This window comes from Patagioenas fasciata, chromosome 20 (assembly GCF_037038585.1).
Source record: "Patagioenas fasciata isolate bPatFas1 chromosome 20, bPatFas1.hap1, whole genome shotgun sequence".
In the NCBI taxonomy this organism is placed as follows: Eukaryota; Metazoa; Chordata; class Aves; order Columbiformes; family Columbidae; genus Patagioenas; species Patagioenas fasciata.
In genome coordinates this window covers 2,274,346-2,282,522 of record NC_092539.1, presented here as the reverse complement: position 1 = coordinate 2,282,522, position 8,177 = coordinate 2,274,346, and positions in this window count along the sequence as shown.

Below are 8,177 nucleotides of genomic sequence, written 5' to 3'. Positions count from 1 at the left end.
ATTCAGCAGGTCTGTGAGTGGGCAGCCCTATTAATATGACTGCTCTCAGGAAAACTCCTCCTTTTTCCAGCTTCACAAGGACAATCCCATCCTCTGCCTGCAGACAGCAGAGTGGTCCCCCCTGGATATGGGTCACCGGCTCGAACGTGCCGTGGCCACGCGGTTGCCTCCCCTGGTTGCCTGGTCCCTGCACAATGCAGGATGCTGTGAGACCCTGGGTGCTGTGTTGTTGCACCAGGATAAAAGCCTGGAGTCAGTGGGGTGGAGGATGGTGTTGGCTGCTGTTAATGGGTTCAGCCAAGCTGAGCCGCATGTGACCGATGGCTGCAACACGGGACAATGTTCTGGGGCTTTCACAGTGGTAATTGGCATCTTATTACAGTTTTCATCAGCCACACCTGGTGTAGGCTTTCTTATTGTGTTGTTTAAATAGACCTGCACTTTAAAAAGAAAACCGAATGTAGCTATCAGCATGTGCACTTACAGCGGGAAAATCTGTGAAGGAGAGCTGTCACCCGAGCGGACCGAGGGACCACAGGGCAGCCGCGCTCTGCCCCGCCGTGTCCTCTCTGATGGGTATCAATACAATGGAAAGTGAATAGGACGCTCAGTTTCTTTGCTTCTGAGTCCCAGGGATTACCATGGTTCAAGGGTCTGGCAAGCTCAGCTTGCGATCAAAGGAACTCACTTTCAAAATAAAATAAAAACCCCCAAATATTTCTGGCCATCCCTCTCAAAATCGTGCAGCCCCTGCTCTTCAGAGCAGAAGAAAGATTTTCACTGAAGTTGCCTGAGCTTTATTTCACATTTCAAATGAATGCAAATGAATGCTCCACAGTCCAGTTTCTGCATCAGTACAACCTTCGTTTCTGCAGATCTGGGTATTATGCTACTGCCTCCAGTACATGGGCATCTACCTGTAATGCCACAGCCAGACGGGTGACAGCCAGCAGCTCTGCATTTCGGGCAACTGAGTGACTCCAGGGTCACACTGGAGGCAGCTCAGGCACCCCCGTGTCCCACCCACCGAGGTGTCTGGGCTGGGACGTGGCTCCTCAATTTTCAGCACCTGCATTTCCGCAGCTGTCAGCCCCCAGCACCATCAGTATAGTCAGGGTTTTGCTTTGATCTGTTTTTGTCTTAATTTTCTCAGCTGCCCATGTGTTTCCCAGCTGTAAGTCGTCAACTTTCTTTGTGACTTTTCCCCACTGTTTTTCCCCCCTCACTGTGTAAGTACTTCTATTCCAGTCCCAGCTGCGTCTGTCTTTCGCGTGACCCACTTTGTGCTTTGTTTTCAAACAGCACGGGGATGGCTGGCTTGTTAGCTACACAGGGGGATTAGGGTGTGCTGTGGTGATGATGGGAGGGAAGCAGCTCCTTGGGGTGGCTGCATGAAGCAGAAAACATCAACAAGGTTGGGCACGTGCTTACATTCTGTGATTCTGTGATTCCCCAAAGAGTCAAAGCAAACCTCCCAAAGCCGGGGCTCCTCAGAGCATTCATTTAACAGGGTTACAGTCTCTGTACACCAAGGTAAACCTCTTCATGCAGCACTGCAGGAGCTCCCCATGATGTCCAGGAGGCTCCAAGTCCCCCTGTGTTCAGCATTGCACGAAGATCTATCACATGTTCATTCGCAATGTCATGTCCATGGGTAACATCAGGGCAGAGCAGCAGTGCAATGTGCAGAGGACTTTCTCCTGGGGAGACCCTCTGGCTGCAGCCAGATCAGAGACCCCAAAGAGCAGGAGAGCAGTGGGACCCTGCAAGGTGCTCTGGAGAGAGGGACCAAAGGTTTGGCCCAAAACGCACCACCATATTCTAACCAGTGCCGTTTTGTAGTAACGTTTGGAAGCACTGACACTGTAGGGAGATGTGAGGTTGAGTGGAAGAGAGAAAATAATACCATAAAAGCATAAAAGTTGGGACCAGATGACTTGTGCATTGGGTTGAGCGGTGACCAAGACATGTAGACCAAGCAGGTCAGTGAACCCAAAGTGCAGAGCCTGAGAAGCCTCCAGCCAGAAACCACAGGAGAGGATCAGAAAGAGTTATGGCTTCATCCTGAGACAGAAGCAATCTGTTGTGGTATCCTTTTCCCATCCAGTTATCTCAGTATCAGTGTCACTTCACTTTCCCAGGTTCCTTGGTGCAGCTGCAGATGGTGATCCCTCAAATCCGGTCAAGTACAAGAGTGCAGAGACCTGTGTTCTTTTTCCTTTGGACTGGCAGTGGGGGCTGTCCAGAGATCCATCCCTTCTCCCAGGGAGCAAATGAAGCCATCGGAGCAGCTCGCCATTCCTCTGGCACGGGCACGAGTCCAGGCTCCTGTCTCTGTTCTGTGCTCTGCTCCTTATGAGAACTGATTGAATAATTGAATAACACAGTTGGAGGCTGCAGCTCTTGCTTAAGTCTGTGACAAGCCTCTTTAAGAAAAATTATTATTAGTAGACACAGAGAGGGCTGGTTTGTTTTACAAGGCTTTAGTGCAGAGTGTTGGCTTTATAAATGAGGTTGTGAGTCAAATCCTTCCTGACTCTTTATGAAAGACAGATCTAGTGGAAAACCAGCTACGCTTTGTTTATGTAAGCAACCTTATTGCCCATGGTGATGTCTTAGAGACACATATTTGATCCTAAATTCTGACCTTTTATAGTGGCAGCATATCGGAGAGGCAGTGCAGGACATGAGGACAGCCATCAGAAACGCTGTTTGTATCTGCCCAGAAACATGTGCGCTGGCACCTGAGCCCAGTGCCTCACCCCCCCTGAGTGCCTGGTTGCTGCTGCACCTGCAGCAAACCTGAATTAAGACACATGGCTGTTCCGGAAGCACCTTCTTTAGATTTGCAGTGCTGTCTCTCAGCAGCCTTTCTGCTTTATCGAAGCGATCTGTGAGCTCAGACCTTCAGGATTTAGGGCACTATTCCTCCAAACATGTTGTTACAAATCCGGGTATCAGTGCAGCATTTTGCAGACATCCCTCTGCTACTGTCTTTTTAGGCACCGAGTGTCTGAAAACTGCGGGTCTGTTAATATAACCCCGAATTGAGGACAGTCTACTGTAGAAGTGCAAACTGGTCTGCACTGGGGCTGTTATGGTCTTCTCCTGTATCCAAAGACCTGTTCGTCCCTGAGTCACTTGGCTCCTCAGACCAAGGTGGCTGTGCTGGCTGGCAGCCAGTGCCACTCAGCGGCACACGGGAAGGGGCACTGCTGGACCAGGTCTTCAGGATGGGGCAAGGAGGATCCATGGTTGACCGTTTCTAGAGAGCTAGCAAGGGACAGCTGCCCTGAGCAGGATGTGGGGTAGGGCCCTCCAGGAGCGCCTCCTGACCAGCTTTTCTGTGATAGTACCTGGGCATCAAGAGTACATTGGCAGCTGAAGCTGGCACCACACTGCAAGCACAGGCAACACCAGCCAGAGGAGACCCCATCCCCTGAAGCACAAGTGTGGTCATCAAGTGACTCTGGGAAGGGTGGTTTCCCTCCCAAAGGTACCAGGGGACACCTTTGCCTTTCTCAGCTGCAGCCAGGGTCTGCAGCAGCTGGTGAAGGCTGGGAAAGGTCCAGAGGAGCCTCTCCCATGGCACAGTTTGATTTTGGAAGGGCTGGAAGGTACTGGAGTTTCACTCATCTTTGATCAAAGCTCAAGTTCAGTGTGCTTTTTGCGGAGTTTTCTCTGAAATTGACCATCTTTGCTATGCCAGCCTGGTTATTGAGGGCAGCACAGATGTTACTGGAATTATCATTCCGCCTCCTGTGCATACGGACGTCTGTTTGAGAGGAGAATTCGTGTTGTTCAAAGAAGTATAGGCTTCTGCTAAAATGAACATCAGGCTTTATTGACAGAAGAAGTAAATATTGACCAGTGGAAAGTTAAAGCCAATATTTACTTTTGAGTTTCCCTAAATCCCACTGTTTACAGTAAGCGAAATGCGAAGCGCTGATCCACAGATTCCCGTTGGTGACATGGCAGGGCTGACATCCAGCCCCCTGGTTCTCCAGACTATTATATTTGCATCCTGATCGCCAGACATTTCCAAAGAAGGCTCTTTGTGGTTGCGGGCTTGGGCAGTGGTTCTGACCTATATGTTAAACAGACATCTTGCCAGAGAGATGAAATCAGAGATGCAGAAAACTGGAGACTTAATTATCTCCGATGTCAGAGTAAGGAATTTGATCAATATATGAGAGAAATTCTTTGCACATAAACACATGAAGGAGAACAAATAGAAATCACAGACTCACAGAATGGTTTGGGTTGAAGGGACCTTCCCAGCTCCCCCAGTGCCCCCCCTGCCATGAGCAGGGACATCTTCACCAGCTCAGGTTGCTCAGAGCCCCGTCCAGCCTGGCCTGGGATGTCTCCAGGGATGGTTCATCCACCACCTCTCTGCCCAACCTGGGCCAGGCTCTCACCACCCTTATGGGGAAGAATTTCTTCCTCATGTCCAGCCTGAATCAGGTTTGAAAGCAAATGTAGATATCCTGGTGTCTCTGCTTTCAGCATCACTGAACAGTGAAGAAGTGGGCACCAGTGCTTGGAGTGCTTGGTTGGCATCCACCATGTCGTTGCCTCTCCAGCCACCCTACAGCTCGAGGCCAGGGCCCAAATCCTCGGCAATAACCAGGTCCAAATCTATCTGAAGGTGGAGCACCAACAATTCGCCCAAGGTGGCAAGTGGCAGAAATTTATTCTGCTCTAGGGACTCAGATGTGTTTTCTTCCCACCGGACAGTCCATCTGTGTGCTCTGTGCACTCTTCTGCTGCTGCTTCTCAGACAGCGGGTTCTGACATTCCTACACCTTCTGTTTGTACAAAACTGCCTTTCCCTGGTCCTCCACCTGGACACGGAGACAGTGGACATGAGCATTTGTAAAGAAAGGTCCAGATATCTCATCAGGCAGCCAAACCCAGAGATCTCTGCTTCTAGCAACACCCACATGTCTGCTGAGCTTCGAGATACCAGTCCTGTCTGTAACACTGCGATGATGCGTTTTGCAGAAGGAAAAGAGAGTGATCCTTTCGCAGAGATGTGTGGGCTGATTTTAGTCTGAAATCCAGACGAAGATGCAAATCTTGCCCTGTTTCTCAGAATGCATTATCTCAACATTCTGAGTCAGTTTTCCTGAAACACTGGGCTGGGAACAGGAGACTGGATTCTGCAAAGGGCAAAACTTTTGGGACCTGATAGACTCTTTTCATCTATTACATTCTGCAAATGTTGAGATGCTAGTGCTGAAATCCGTATTTCTGTGTTCTCAAAACAAAATATAAATACTAAATCTGTATAGAAAACATCGATTGCATCTATACATTCCTGCCATGGTTTGCTCTGGGTGCATCAGCATTTTCTCAGGGGCTGAGCACGGCCAGAGCAGCAGGAAAGGCCCAGCTGGTCAGAGCTATGGGGACCTGCCCTGTCCTATGTTTGGTCTGTCTCTGCTCATCACCAACATTTGTCATATTGCCAGTGAAAACCACTCCATGAACAGATTCCGGCAGCTTATGGAGAAATGTTTGGGTCGCCTGTGTGCTGCTGTTCCCAGCTCCTGAAGAAGTTTCCCTGGAAGATGCTGGTGTGCTCTGGGAGCAGACGGCTTCTCCTCAGCAGGATCTGTGGCCAACAGGGATGATGTTAGGAGCCTTAGTAAGGATTTTAAACTGTCTGTGCCTCCTCAGGCCCTTTTGTGTTGTTAGCCCTGCACTGGTGGTCTCTGTGGCATGAAAGTCGCTCTGTTATTTAGTCGCTTGTTTCACAGATAAACAGGTGTCCCAAGGGGCTGTCGGGGGTTTGAGCGACAGCCGGGCGAGCATCACCCAGTGCAGCACCCGTGACATGAGTAATTGGGTTTGTCATCACAGGCAGATTCCAATCAGAACCCATCCTATTGCATTTTAAGTGCTCTTATTCTCTTTACCCTTTTAGAAATGGCACCTCCACGCTGTGAAAGTGCCCAGCCTTAAGCCTTCTTGATCCTTCACATTTCCATTAAATTCCCTGTTTCTTTTTAGCTCCCAATATTTTCCACACAATCACATTAATCTAACAAGCCTCCCCTCCTGCTGCTACTTACGGCCACAATGTTTTGATTTCCGTGTCACAGATGTTCTTTTTAACGGATATTTACACTTGAAAGAAATGGGGATCCAGCTGTGCTGATGGGACAGAAATAGAACCACGTTATCACTCCTGCATCCAGGCATGAAATGCACAATCAGAGGAATATCTGGTTTTAATGCAGGCAAGGTATCCTGTTCAGTGTTGAGTTCAGTTATTTGTCATCAGGACAAGTGCCTGACATGCCCTCGTATTTAACAGTCACATCTAGGGACCTCACTCGTTTTTTGGGGCATACTAAAATGGCATGCACCTGTTAGGAAGTGAGTAAACACAAGTAACTAAAACCTTACACCCCATATTGAGATCAGAATTGGGCTCCAGCCCTGTCCAGGTGCATCCAGAGCCTTGTTTAGCAGGGGTGGCTGAAGGATGAACCATGGAGTGTGTTTCAGCCCACACCTGTATTTTCTGAGGTGGGGATGAGTTGGGCTGTGACTGTTCCTGCATGGACCAGGAGGCAGCTGCAGGCTCACTGCTGCTTCACTTTTTTTGCTGTCTGAGGGCTCAGCAGCCAAGCAAATCTCTGAATTTTAAATGACTTTGGGTAGATGCCCACAGCAGAGGTGCAAGGCTCATTGGATGCTCAGTGCATTGTTGTCTGGTTCCTGCAAACCCTTAGGAGCAACGTGAGCATCGTTGGAGCTGCCGTACCAGCCCCGCCAAAGGCTGCTTGCAGCATTGGGAAGTGATCTCAGCATCTCGGCTGTGGGGATCTTCCAGCAGCATTTAAAATTGACTCCTTCCAGCTGGCTTCTCAACAGCTAACAGCACTTAATTGTAGGAAGAGCTTTCTCAGGACCTGGCAGAGTGAGCACGACTCCTGACCTCTGTCCAGTGCTCTGAGGCCACCGGGGATTTGTTATGTGCTGCCTGCAAGCTGCACCAGGTCCCTGTTGGCCGGTGTCTGGGGGAAAGCAGGATGGGATGATGGACATCAGAGTCCCAGAGGTCACCAGCCTGATGCTTTTCTGAGCAGAGTGAGGAGCAGCCACTGTGTCAATGTCATCATTAACTGCAGAGCCTGGGACCGATGAGCACCCTGGGGGTGGCCAGGGCAGCCTCAGCTACTTGGTTCAGGTCTGGGACTTCGTAACACAAGCGGTGAGTTTTGAGGTACCATCTGCAAGCACCGAGATAATTTCCAATGCTCCTTTCTATTCCCCGCTCCCAAAGCAGTGCTGCTCTTCTCGCAGAGCTGCTGCATGATGGAAAGTCTCATGACAGACTTGAGTCAAAGCAAATGCAGCCGGTTTCTTTTCCAGGCTGGTACCTTGCCTCACAATGGCCAATGGCACAGGGAACAAGAGAAAGAAAAATCTCAAGAACAGAGTGATCCTTTCCTGGTTCACCCTGGTTCCCAAAGTAATTTAGGGACATCCTGAGTTGGAAGCTGAATCCAAAAAACTTCACCTTATTCAGCATGTCCTGACCCTGGGGGCCACACACTGTTACCATCTTCCTTCCTCCCACTTCATTACCAGGTTTCTCCCGTGTTGGTGGCCTTTCTACCTGTATCCGAGCTGCTGTCAGTCCTCCAGCAGTGACAGGAGACATCTCAGGTCTTCAGGACAGAGCTGCACCTGGCTGTGTGCTAGAGACGTTGGATCCTTGGTTTATCTGCTTTGGCTTGTCTTCCTGGGTCAGGTGCTCATATGGGAAATGAGCAGCACGAGCTGCACCAGGCAGCACTGATTTTGAGGCGCTACAAGGCTATTGCAGTAAAGGGTCACTCTCTGTTTGCCTGCCCTTACAATTTTTTTATCCATGGTTCCTCATGACTGGCTAGTGCTGGCAGGGTGACTGGGGGACCAACGCTGGACATCTCCTTGGCAAATGCCACCCCTTGTTTTCTACTCTGGGAACACCAGGAGCCCCACGCTAATTTCCCACCCACTGTATCAGAAGTGACCTGTTTCCCCTTCAGAGAAGCTTAGGGAAAAATCTCCTCTAAAAATTTCCAGGAGCCCTCTGAGATCGACTTACAAGAAAGTCTGGCAGAGTAGAGTGCGGGAGAATAGAGGACACAGAGTTTGGGGACACCTCTCCTGGG